The 13,999-nt window shown below is 39.5% G+C and overlaps 1 protein-coding gene across 1 annotated transcript in view; it reads left to right on the top strand.

Annotated features, from left to right (window-relative positions):
* LOC122806610 (calpain-5-like) overlaps positions 1-13,999 on the top strand; it is a 660,704-nt gene that overhangs the window by 122,810 nt on the left and 523,895 nt on the right. The gene's annotated exons all lie outside the window — the stretch shown is intronic.

The following is a 13,999-nucleotide window of genomic DNA, read 5'->3' as shown; positions in this document are numbered from 1 at the left end:
TAACTTCAGCAGTTGACAATGGGTGTTCCAATGAATATTTGATATTGTGTCCTGTTTTGTACACAAAAGTTGGCCTTTCTCCTAATGTGGTGATAAATTCACTGCTAGACTTAAACATAACCCAGTTCTTGTTTAATAAATTCCTTACACCAGGCCCAAATCACCATAATGAATCACCATAGCGTTTGAAAAGGTGCTGGCATTTTCTTTAGGTTTATAGGCAGTCATATCTTTCTAACTGCCTAGTAGTGGTATGTATCTGGAATCCTAACCTTCGAAACCTCCCTCCCCCAGTGTTAATACCGTATTTAAGGTGTACCCTCTGTCAGTGAACATCTATACAAGGTTGGAAAGTTCTAACTTGAAATTAAAAATATCCAAACAGATCCTTGCTGCCTGAATTATTTGCCCCTTAATTAATATTTCTCTTAGTGTAGGTGGGGTGGCAACTCCTAAAGTCCAAGAAACTATTCGAAAATGTAGGTTTGTTGCTATGTCTTTAAAAATGGTAACATCTAGGTAGTTAGAACTCTCTTTGGAAAATGTGTGTGTGTGTGTGTGTGTGTGTGTGTGTGTGTGTGTGTGTGTGTGTGTGTGTGTGTGTCTGTGTGTGTGTGTCTGTGTGTGTGTGTGAATTTAAAATACGGACAAATGTGATTAATACAGTGTACAAATACTTCTGGAGCCTTTTCATAAAATAGAAAATCATTTAAGTAGTGCAAATATACTAAGCAATGGTTGTTAAAACAAAAATTTAAAATGTTTCCTCTCCCAAGTCTACATAACCAAATTGGCCTATATGGGCTTTACAACTAGCACCCAAATGTAATAAAATTATTCACCAACATTAATTTGATTACCTTCATCACAAAGTTGGTGAAGGTGTTATTCAGTGATGTTAATTCCAAAATAGCCTCATGGAATAGTTCCAAACCTTCTGTGTTTGAAATTGATGTGAATAAATCCAGCACATCAGTTGTGGAAAAAGAAAACTCGTCCAAATAGTATTCTTGTTTGATTTTTTTACAAAAAGTCCCAACAATCAATTAAAAGATGTTCAGTGGGACGTAAATTCTTCTTTAATAACCCTATCTACAAAAATCCCTACTGAATAAGTGGAACTGTTATGAGCACCCGCTGTCAGACAATAAGGGGGATTGTAGATATTTTTATAAACTTTGGGGATACCAAAGACATAGGGTATACTGGGGTAATTGTTGCATAAAAAAACATACATTTCTTCATTAATAACCCCTTGAAAAAGAGAATCTTCCAAAAGATGCTGAATCTTTCTATGTGCAATATTAATTTCATTTTCTGAAACTGTTTCATGCTTGTCGGTGTCATATAACATTGCCATCGTTTGACAGCTGTAATCATTCTTCTCATCTGTAACTATCCCAACCCATTCATCTGGCTTCATTATCCACAAAGCTTCATTACCTCTCACCTCTTTAAATAGGGCTGTCTTAATACTTGGTTAGATTGTAAAATTTTCCCCTTGGATGGTGATAAAGATTGTAAATTTCTTGTGTGCAGACTTTCTCATAATTGGCAATGATGGGGTGTAGGGGGGGGGTTAAATGTACTCTTTCTCCTAAAATCATAATCCGGTCTATCAATACCTGTTATATTATCTTTAAACATCCATTGAAAATTCAACTTCCTTGTGAATAATTTTAATTCAGTCCGGACTTCAGCATTATTGGTTTGACAAGAAGGAACAAATTTGAAACCTTTCTTAAAAAGTGTGAAATGTGTCTTTTCCACTGTCAAATTAATGTAACTGCAAATGGTGACATCCTCAAAACTAAACATTTTACCCCCAAAAGCTATGATAATTTTATCCAAATCACTGTCCACCCTTAATAATTGGTCTGTCTTTTCTTCCTCCAGAACTGTCTCTGTCTTTTGTTCATTTGCCCTTTTGGGGTGTGGGGATGGTCTAAAACATTATGCTGTCTATTTTTGTTCTTATTTCCCAACCTTTCTGATCTACATAATGGGGGTAATCCTAATCAAAAATGTCACTGACATCTGTATTATGGTGAGCTGGGTTTACTAAATAACCATTGTTGTGTTGAGAATTGTCAACATAATCCAGAGTACCTCCATTTTCACCTAGAGTTTTCATACTACTAAACCCTTGACCATGTGATGCATCTGCATTATTATGTGTAGTGTGGTATATTTTAAGGCGAGGTTAAGCACTTTTTTGTCTGTATTCTGTTTTATCTCTAATCAACTTTTTGTGTTTTTGTGTCATATTAAGTTTAACTTGCTGTTCAATTGTATTAAATATGCTATCATAGCTTGTCTCATAGTTATGAAAAAACATCAACGTTAAAGTCCACATTTAAATTATTAAACTCATACAATAAAACCTTAATTCTGCCATTGTTAACTTTCACAATGATCTTTAACTCCAGTCTGTGTCTGTCAAACATATTGATTATACCATGACTCCCCATTAATATTCCAAAACGTGCATGCTGATTGGTCAGCGTGCATGTTGTAAATCGACTTATACTAATGGAAAAAGGTCCGGTCGCCCGAATTTTTTACATTAGTGTAAGTCTTTTTTAAAACACTGTCTCGCTATGTTAAAGGAGTTTAACATAGTGAGACAGGTTTAAAAAAAGCAATGGAGATCTCCATTGCTTTTTCTAAAGCTGTCTCGCTATGTTAAACTCCTTTAACATAGCAACACAGTGTGTAAAAAGCAACAGAGATCTTGCTTTCTCCGTTGTTTTTTTTTTTAAACCTGTCTCGCTATGTTAAATGGGTTTAACATAGCGAGACAGCTTTAAAATAAGCAACGGAGATCTTGTTTCTCCATAGCTTATTTTAAAGCTGTCTCACTATGTTAAACCCATTTAACATAGCGAAATAGTAAAAAGCAATGGAGATCTTGCTTTCTCCGTTGCTTTTGTCCACAGCTCTGATGTACTGCGTAGGCATACGCATGCGCAGTACATCAGAACTGCCGCAGAATACCAGACAGCTGTGGAAGGGCAGCAAGGAGGCATTATACAATGCCATTATTTAAGAAAATTAATTATTTTTTTTCTTAAATAATGTCATTGTATAATAGCAATAACCCACTTCTGGGTGTGGGTAATGCTGGATTTACCCACGGTTGGCTTTGTTTGGTCCCTCGGGCTTCGCCCTCATGACCAAACCACGCCAACCGTGGGTAAATCCAGCATTACCCACACCCAGGCGTGGGTTATTGCTATAGTAACTCATCAAATTCACTCCACTGGGAAATTTGTACATCCTGAGTCCTCTCTGGACTCTCTTAACTCTAATACATTCAGTAAGGAAAGCATTGTCACACTGTAGGTTACATACCTTACTGAGTTTTCCTTCAAAATAATTTAGTTTTATTTGTATATTTGAGGTATTATGCTGTCATTCATTATCACCAAAACAAAAGGACAGATCTTGTTGAGCCAATTCTGAAACTTAAAACACGCGGTCGTCATTATTGTCAGTATTAATAAATCTCTGTCCGCATGGAATAAAGTCATTAGTCATTAGAATTTATTACTTAAACAGTGGTTAGGATTCATTGTTTGTTCTACATTATTTTTATGTAATTGCACATATTAGTCATTTTTATTAGTGCACATTGTTGAAGAGAACCAATTGATTAGAGTGTTAATTGTATTTGATTTTTTGATATATTATTGTTATTTATGCATGCAAATGTGTTTGTTTTTACTATTTACTATTTCCTGTTTAATTAGAACATAATTGCCCATGATTAAGTCACATGTTTGTTATCTGGATTATGTAAACACTGTTTTTTGCTTGTGATAATGGTAAAGAAGAAGTCCTATCAGCAGGGACAAAGGAGCTAGACCGTTTGTTAATGTTTTGTACAATACAATCTGGAAAGATGTACGTAGAGACATACATCTGTACATGACTGTGGCAATTTATCATGATCATATTTGAACTAGTCAGTCATGTGGATGTAACTCTAAGCATTGCGTATAACATGGTGATTTGTACTCCAAGTACTTCACATTTAGCAGCAAACCACTCCAGTACAACTGGAGAACTGGAGATAATCTTCACTTAAGGCTAGAGCCAGTTAGTGCACAGTCTAGCAGTTAGTACTGAGGAGCTGCTTCCTGTACCCAAGAAACAGGGTTTGATTTTCTTTTTTTCACCTCCATATGCCTCTGTGTGAGTCTGTATAGGTCATTTCACCACAGTGTTCACCCTTGGAAATGGACACTTGACCAGTGGGTTTACTCAGTTAACAAAATGTATAAAAAAAAAAAAAAAGAAAGAAAAAGTGGGGGGGGGGGGTAGTATCCCCTAATGACAGAGATACAGCCCTGACATTCCTAAATAAATACTTTCTAGATCGTTGCTGCATCTTGGCATCCTATGCTTGTATAACACAAATAGGAAACAGACACACAGTTGCAGCAGTCCTGCATCTACTTTGAACATATTCAGTTTAAAATGAGAATGAAAACCCTTCTAGTGGAATAAAGCATCTATCTCTGACCCCTGTACTGTTGTGTTACCTACCAGCAGACGTTTCATGGCACTTTGTCATATGTCATTTCCAGATGCACACAGCACATGTACACAATACTGGTAAAGTCCTACAACGCCTGACTTGTCATCAGCTGTCAGTCACATTGTCAGTTTGATAAGTGTGTGCCTTTATGTACATTGTATATAATTATATAATTCTTATTTTCTTTATGAGGTGAAAGTAAGATTTACTACCTTCAACTCTTACTTGTAACTACCATGTAAATGCTGCATAATTAATTGTTTTCTTTTATAGGCGAAAACTATAGGACTTGTTCTTTTTCTAAGTAAAGGTGTGTCCAAACTACTTTCTGCTAAATTTCTTGTTGCCTTTACTTGTGTCATTTTTTTTTTAACTGTGATTGTAATCACTTAGGCTTACATCACTTAGGCTAGAAAACACAGTGTCACAGCAGACAGTGTTATCATCTCACAGCAAGAGTTTCTCCAGTTCAATTCTCGCCTTCTGTGTGGAGTTTGCATGTCCTCCTTGCATTTGTGTGGGTTTCCTCCAAGTGCTCTGGTTTCCTCCCACATTCAAAAGACATCCAGTTAGGTGGATTGGGCACTCTAAATTGACCACAGGTGCAAGTTTGTGTGTGTGTGTGTGTGTGTGTGTGTGTGTGTGTGTGTCTGTGTCTGTGTCTGTGTGTGTCTGTGTCTGTGTGTGTCTGTGTGTGTGTGTGTGTCTGTGTGTCTGTGTGTCTGTGTGTGTGTGTGTGTGTGTGTGTGTGTGTGTGTGTGTGTGTGTGTGTGTGTGTGTGTGTGTGTGTGTGTGCAGTGCGGAACAACAGCAGTAGCAGAGCTGTCCACTTGACTGTAGATGATTGATTAAATGTTGTCAATTTTTATTTTATTCTTGTATATGGCACAAGAAAGACAAGAGGAGACTTTCTGCTGTGGGCATTTGTTTTTTCACTCCCCAGAGACTGTATTCAGAAAATCAGAGAAGCAGTGGAAAGATGTGGTTTAGAAAATCACAAAGGTCTTTTCCTCAAGCACATGGTGAAACTTACCCCAAGGGTAGAGGGAGGGGGATAATGATGGAAGATGCCAACCCCCTGGCCGAGGGGCTCAGCATCATCGAGAGTTCAGATATACATTCTTTGGGAATCCTCTCTAGCAGTCCTGGATGGAGGCCAGATTGCTATTCTCTGGAGATAATTGGGGGTCAACTATCCCTGCACCTGGAGCCTGGTTGAACAAAGCAAACAACAAATGGGTGCAAAGGATAATATTCAGAGGATACTATATTCCCTCTTCCTGTCCACCACCCCAAAGCAAAAAACTCCCTGATGTTCCACCCAGTCAAAGGGAACAAGCAGCTGTCCAGATACAAAAGCTGCTAGACAAAAGAATCATCCAAGAAGTCCCACCAGACCAAAGAGGATCCAGTACTTATTCAAGGTTCTTTTTGGTACCAAAAAAAAAGACAGGTGACTGGAGACCAATTTTGCATCTCAGCAGATTGAACAAATCAGTTCAACACAGTAATTTCCGGATGGTCACGGTTCAGTCCATTCTTCCATTCTTGGGAAAAGATGATTGGATTTGCTAGATAGACCTTCAGGATGTGTACTACCATATAAAGATGGAAAGGTGATTCAGAAGTAATTTATGCTTCCAGCTGGGAGCCAGTCAATACCAGTTCAGAGTACTGCTGTTTGGCCTCACTACAGCCCCCAGAGTGTTCGCCAAATGTATGGCAGTAGTAGCAGCTCACCTGAGACAACAAGGATTCTGGGTGTTTCCATATTTAGATGATTGGCTTATAACCTCCCCAACCAGGCATCTACTTCTAGAAGCAAAAGACATGGTTCTTCGTGCATGTTCTTTGTTGGGTACTACAGTACATTACAAAAATTCTCACCTAGACCCCTCTCAGGAATTGGACTTCATAGGAGCAAGGATAAACACAATCAAGATGGTAGCACTTCTCCCATCATCAAGATTGGTGACCATAAGAGATCAAGTCAGAAAGTTGCTACACAAATCAAGGGATTTTTGCTCGAACAGTACTTCAGGCCTTTGGTTCTATAGCAGCAGCAATAATACTACTTCCACTAGCAAGATTCCACATGAGAGTCTTACAGTGACTTCTCGCAGTACAGTGGTCTGTCCTTCACCAACCCATGTCAGCCCCAATAATTACAAAAACTTGCAAGAAGGATCTTTCATGGTGGATTCAATCAGATCAACGTATACAAGGTTGCCCCTTTGTTCCCCCGCTCCCCAAGGCCACAATGACCACGGATGTTTCCCAGATTGGGTGGGAGGGTATTATCTGGGAAAAACAGTCCAAGGCACATAGTCTACACAAGAGGCCAAGTCACACATAAATGCCCTAGAAATGAGAGTGGTGCTGCTAGCGTTGCAAGCCTTTCAGAATACTCTCCCTCTGGGGTCAGTTGCTATTCAATCGGACAACAATGCATCAGTACATCAGCAAGCAAAGGGGAGCTATATAATACTTCTTATGTCGAAAGAAGCTCAGAGTGTGGCAGTGGGAAATATCATCCAGCTGCTTTCTGGTAGCAATTCCAAGAAAGTCAAACATGATAGCAGACAAGTTGAGTAGATGCGTTATTATGCCTCATGAATGGTCCCTCAGTCAGAAAGTGGCAGAAAGTGTATTCCAAAGTGGGGACAGCCAGGGACAGCCTTGCTGTGACCTTTTTGCATCCCCTCTGAAAAACAAATGCAGAAACTACTTTGACCTGATCCCCCCAAGAGGGGAGTCCCTGAGGGACTCTCCCACTCACAGTTGGCCTCCCTGTCTAGTATAAGCTTTTACACCAACTCCATTAATCCCCAGATTTCTTTAGAAAACAAACAGGTTGAAAGAAGAAGTAATCCTCGTCTCCCCGTATTGACCTCACTATAACTTTTTTCCCTTTATTTGGCCTCACCTGTGGAAGAAATCATGGATTCTGGATCCAGTTCCAGATCTTCTGTCACACCCAACAGAAATACCTCATCCAAACATTCAAAGTCTCAAGGTGATAACTTGGTATCTCCAGGTCCATTGATAGCCAGATAACCTATGCTCTCTTCACCGGTTTGTCATATTCTATTATCCTCTCATAAGCTGTCTAAATGAAAGTTGTACAAAAGTAAATGGAGTAGATTCGTACACTGCCCTCAAGAAAATGATGTAGACCCTTTTTCAGCTCCTATCCACACTATTCTAGAATTTTTAGCACAGCTGTTTAATGAAGGGGCAGCTTACTCTACAGTAAAAGTGCAGCTAGCTGCAATTTCTAATTTTCACATTGGATTTGATGGTTCCTCCCTCGCTTCACATAAGCTATGCAAAGCATTCTTGAGAGGAACTCTCTTACTCATGCCCCCTTATAAAGATCCTTCACCACCTTGGGATTTAAATTTGGCATTATAGAAAATTATGCAGCCTCCCTTTGAACAAGCAGCTACCTGCCAAATTAAATTTCTGTCTTGGAAAACCATATTTTTGGTAGCCGTCACATCTGCAAGAGGAATATCTGAGAGTCAGGCTATCATTCTGAACTGCCATACCTGGTCTTCCACAAAGACATGGTCACATTACGTACTAATCCTTCATTCTTACCGAAGATAGTTTCAGAGAATACTATCAACTCATCCATTAATCTACCAGTTTTCTACCCAAACTTCAAAGATAAAGGTGAATATTTGTTGCATTTGTTAGATGCTAATAGACAACTATGTTTTACCTTCATAAAACAAAGGATATAAGAAAACAAAGTCAATTATTTATGTCCTTCTCAGAAAATAGACTGAGTCTTCCAGTGCCCAAGGTAACTCTAACTAAATGGATTACAGACTGCATATCTTTTATTTACAAGAAACAAGGTTTAGAGCTGCTGTTCAAGCTCATTCTACTAGAGCCATGGCCACATCTTCGGCTTTTCAGTCCAGAGCATCCATGGATGAGATTTGTGCAGAAGCAACCTGTGCTACCCCTCATACTTTCATTACTCTTTACAAGTTGGATTTGCTCTCTAAGGGTAGGGCCTCCTTTGGTTCAATGGTTTTGAAGAATATCCTTCCATAAGGCCACCCAGCAAAAGGGTAGCTGGGAACTATGCCCTATATGTGAGGATAAAATGAAAATTGACAACATCAGATAAAATAGCTATGTAATCACCATAACATTCCATCTCTGTTGTCCATTTTCATTTTTCTTCAACAACCCACCCACCATCTCCCTTTCTTGGTTTTTAGATAAGAAAGTTTGACCTGAACTTGATAATTGACTGTTGCAAAAGCCAGAAATGGTCTTACCATTATCTAAGGTGTTTCTCTGTTCTTTTATTTTTCTATTGTTATCAGCAAACAAGATCTGAGGTGATTGGGGAAGAGGAATTATGGGTAGGGTAGGCAGCTCAAGAGCTTTTTGGTTGCTGTGAGCTATTGCAATGGCAGAGTTGGAGCCGAGGGATCAGATTTGAACACATATGTGAGGAAAAAATGAAAATGGACAACACTGATGGAACATTATGGTGAGTACATAAACATTGTTTTACTCTTTACATATTAAGGGACTGGGAAAAGTGTTGCAAGTGAAAGTGTGCTGTTTGTGAACACACTGACAATTTACCTTCTGACAAACTCACTTCAGCAATCCTTACTGCTTATGGTGCTTCTTTCTTGGTCACAGCATGGATACACACTCCATTCTGGCTGGCTTTTCTCCCGCAGTACCTAGAAAGAAAAAATCAATTACCAAGGAATCCTTGCCATCGTTGCATATTCAAGATATGCCTCAGCAGATAGTAGCTGAACCTGCACTGGCCATTGGTTGTTTCTCAGGCCACTCACTCTCCTTTCATCTCTGGCCTCCTCTGTTGTTGCCCTTTTGGCCAGCATGAACTGGGTGTTGGCCAATTCATGACTTCAGGCTGTTCCAGTGCCCAAAATTGGCATGAAAGAACCATCTTTTCTAAGTCTGGGAGATTCTTCTCTGTGTAACCAGGGCAAGAGATCATCCCTCCTTCTATGGTCCTCTTCTACTGGAAATCCTATTAAGAAAAAAAAATGTTGAACATTGTTGTTCTGATGGTGTTTATTACTGTCCATAAAGATGAGAAACTCAACAAATACACTGCATTATTGGCATATGGGTAGTACTGCCCTGTTAACCTCCCTCTGGCAGCCTGTTAAAGCTCAGACCTCCTTCCATTGCTTGTCTGTAATAGTGAAGAACCAATCATCTGGCAGGACCAGGACAGCCCTTTACACTCAGACAGAACCCTTTCAGTTTTTTGTAGCATGCTCAGAGAAAGATGTCTTGGGATATTGCTCGTCTCAAACTGAGTGATAGGTCCAGATGGAGAGATAATACAATCAGCAAGGAAAGGAGAGTAGCTTTGCTGGAACTGAATTCATTCTCAAGTCTTGGTGAGTACCTTGTTTGTTGAGGGAAAAATGAAAATGGACAACACAGACAGAACAATATGGTGAGTACACAACTATTTTTCATTGTTGAGCTGACACCCTGATCCCATGTGCAAAAATGGGAAAAAGGGTGTGTGGATGGATGGATGTAATCACTCAGACTGTGACTGAACTGGTCCAGTGAGATCAGTGCACACTAACATGGTAAAAAAATCTTAAAAAATAAACATATGTTGACAGTTTTGCAGTTGATGACATCTTGGCCCATCTCATATCTTGTTTGTGGAGTGCATTGAGGGTTTTACGCTGCAGTGTCCGACACAAAGTTCATTTCCTTACATATAAGGAGCAGTGTTGCTCTACTGCATTCGGTATGTTCCACTGGTATGAGGGACCAGTTATGAATCACGGAGCATTTTCCTGTGGCCTTTAGACCACATTCCACCCTTACACATTGCACACTGTTAATGAAGCTTGCCTTTATGTAAAACAAAAACTGAGTATATGTGACCCTCTGTTTCAGCTTTTGTAGTTTTGTTAGTCTTCTTTTCTCGTTAGATTTTTTTTATCATCAGTGTGTTTTGTTTTTCATATGGTTTAGTTGTATCCTGTTATTGTTGTACTTGAATATTTATTTATTTATATTTATCTCTGTATTTGGAGCTTCTTCTCATAGTATTCCCTGAACAGGATGTTTGGCAGATAAAATTTGCTTACATTTGTAAACACAACATACTCATGTATTCTTGCTCTTTTTTTAAATCTAAACTGACTTGTTTGAGTAATGTAACCTCCCAGTCCTTTGTACGGTATGCTATGCTGTGGTTCTTAACAGAAAAATAGCAGCAGAAGACAGTATGGTGCTTATGGGCTGGACTGTCACAATAACGCTGATTATATTCTCAGAAAATGATAGTTATTTCCATTCAGTCAGTCCTCTGTTCCTCTACCTCGGACAGTGCTAGTTCCTGTATTTTTTTTTTTCAGTGTTGCTTCCTTGTGTTAATTATTGGGTACTCCTGCTTGAATCCCACTAAGTTAAGTAGTTCCCTTTACATAAGAGTTTTGGAATATATAACAAGATATAAAAGAGAAAAGCAAGAGTATTAGGAATGCATTTGTTTAATGTACGGCACAATGACTGTATAGCAAAGAAAGTGAGATGCTTAGGCCATCTGCATTAATGCTGTAATACTATCAGAACTAAATACAGAAAACCTGTCTCATGATTAACTGAAGCTGTATAGCATATATAGCACTGACACATTTCATTAACATTGAACATTTCATGAGGCCCACCACCTTTATTTGAAGGCATGGTTCCTGACAACTTTCTATGTACCACTCATCTGCATGACCCTTTATCCAGTGTTGTCTATTTTCATCCGATTCAACATGTGGATTGTCAGATCTGACATTGACACTGAATCTGAAGCTTCCACAGTTCTTGGACTCTGGCTTCTCACCTACCTGTAACTCCCTGAACTCCATCTTAATACCTCAAATTTCATTTTCCACCTAAGGACGTCAGCTATGTCTGAGGACTCTTGTATCCTTTATAGAAGTTATTGTAGTGTTTAGCCATTAATATAGATTAATAGCTTAGATTAGGATAGATATATTAGTTATCTTCTACTGCTCCTTCTTGTACCAAGAGCATTTTTCTTTCAACTTTGTTGTGTTTTTAATGTTTTTTCTGTATGGTGTTAGGTAGTACATTAGATAGAAAGACAAGGAAAAGAAGAAAGAAAAAGGGAAGGGCTGATAGAAGGAAAACGAAGAAGACAAGTCTCCTCATCTCATTCATCCTCAGATTCAACCACAAAATGCTGCTCATATCTGACAGTGCTGGCCAGACCGCAGCCAAAAGCTGCCTGGAGGTCAGAACTACAGCTTCTTGGATCCACCCGTCCTCTCATCGGCCTGGTTTTTGATGGAACTGGTGAACACCAGATTACATTCACTGATTCTTGAAGAAAGAAGATATTCCATGACTTAATCTGTGGCCACTTCTGTTCAATCTTCTCAAAGCTTAACAGAGTATGATATCAATAGGCTGATGAAAAAATTCCTGAGAACACAGAGCCAGCTTGGGACTCTGTCAGTACTGTAATCTGGGAACATAATGACTACTGGTCATTTTACCTTCCACTCTTTTTTCTCCTGTTGTGGTCCATCCATTGGTTGTAATAGCATTGGAACTAACTACTCCTGAAGCACCTAGGCTAGTAATGAGAACACATTCTACCTCGACACTGACAGCTTCTGCATCCCTCCCAACTCTGATACCTTTGGATTGAGAGGGGACTGGGAGTCACAGCATCTGTGCCTGGTTCCAAGGAGATGGATCGACCCTGAGATCTTTGAATCTGTTGCTTCATTTTAGGCCTTCTGCACTAGACAGTTCAGGTCTAAGGACAATTTGGGGCCAGGGCTCATTGGGGTTGAAGGTTCTCAGTCCTCTTGAGATCCTGGGAGACCATCATCTCTGATAGCAGCTTTGGCTTTTGAGGTTTTTGAAAGGGTTGTGGAATGCCGAATGAGAAATTGCATTCATCTAGCTCAGTTCCACCCAAACCCCAACTAGACCTTATGATGTCATCTTCTCTTCATCCTGCCAGACAGAGATAATCAGGACATCAAGCTTTGGACACCACTTGCTACTTTATTTCCCAGTCTGATTATGAACCATCTGTCCTCCCAACAGAATTGGTTCACAAGAAACAAATGGGCAAGCAAAAGTACACAGACTCCTTGCCAAAGTCTTTCATGGAGGATACAGAGTTGGACAAGGATGAGGGATCACCCTGTCCCCCTCAGAAAATTTTACCTTTGATGAGATCCTTGAGTGTATGAAACAGAGGGGGGGATTGTCCACCAAAGATTCCTCGCCAGAAGAATCTGTATTTTTGTAAGCCTTCAGTTCCATATCAACATCTTCCTGGGTGATACCATCTGTTGACCCCTTGTGACATTCCCCCCTCTTGGCCATTAATCAAGGAGCCTCAGTCCTCACCAGTGAGGGATGTTCACTTGGAACAAAAATAGATACACAGAGTATTTTCAGATGCAGCTGTCTGCATCAAGCACAATTTCCCTTAAGAGCACATTGTGCTGAGGTTGGGTTTCCCTCTGTCTCAAATAAGACTCCACACTGACACAGCTATAGAGTCGAGTCCTCAGCTGAGTGTTCCAAGCCAAGTCCTCCACCACCCCCTCTATGAAACTAGTGTTTTGTGCCCCTTCTCCAAGTAGCTGACACACCCACTCTTTGAGATTTGATTTTCACACACACACACACACACACACACACACACACACACACACACACACACACACACACACACACACACACACACCTGGGAAAGGCTGACACAGATTTACCAGCTATACTCTCTCTTCCCAGAGTATAAGGTAAATACTGCCACCAGAACACTCCAAAGCTAGCTTCTCTAAGGCTCTTACAAGGGTGCTCAATTATACTGAGTAAAATTTATACTAATACAAACAGTGGTGTTGAACAATGCAGCAAGGCTTTCAGGAGTGGCTACAATGTCACCAAATAAATATAAGTACTCTCAAAGGTTAAAATATTCTCTAAAAGACCAGCCACAATGAAAAGTTTAAATATATGTAATAATAAATAATAAAAGAACATGAAAATGCTAACCATCTGTTCACAATAAACACCAGAATTTCAACCACAGGAAATATTAAAAATAACATTGATGGAATGGGTCACATAGATACAGGAAAATTATACTTAACTAATCTCACTATATTTTCCAGACTGCTCTAAAGAATTACAGTTCCCTAGTTCACTTACCAGAGCAAGGCAAGATGACGTGAGTGAGTGGACCTTATTTGCCAGGCTTCATAAACAGACTGCCCTGAGACTTCTGTTTCATCTAGTATTAAAACATCATTACAGTGCTGGAATATAGAATGGCATCACATGCATCTGGTCATCTGACTTCTGGTTCCCACACTACCCCCATTACTAGAAATTGAACCAGAATCTAGCACATATGTGTCATAATACACA

This window comes from Protopterus annectens, chromosome 7.part0, assembly GCF_019279795.1.
Source record: "Protopterus annectens isolate FY-2018-M chromosome 7.part0, PAN1.0, whole genome shotgun sequence".
NCBI classification, from domain to species: Eukaryota; Metazoa; Chordata; order Ceratodontiformes; family Protopteridae; genus Protopterus; species Protopterus annectens.
Note: the sequence above shows the minus strand (reverse complement) of the source record. Positions and strands in the feature narration are given on the sequence as shown.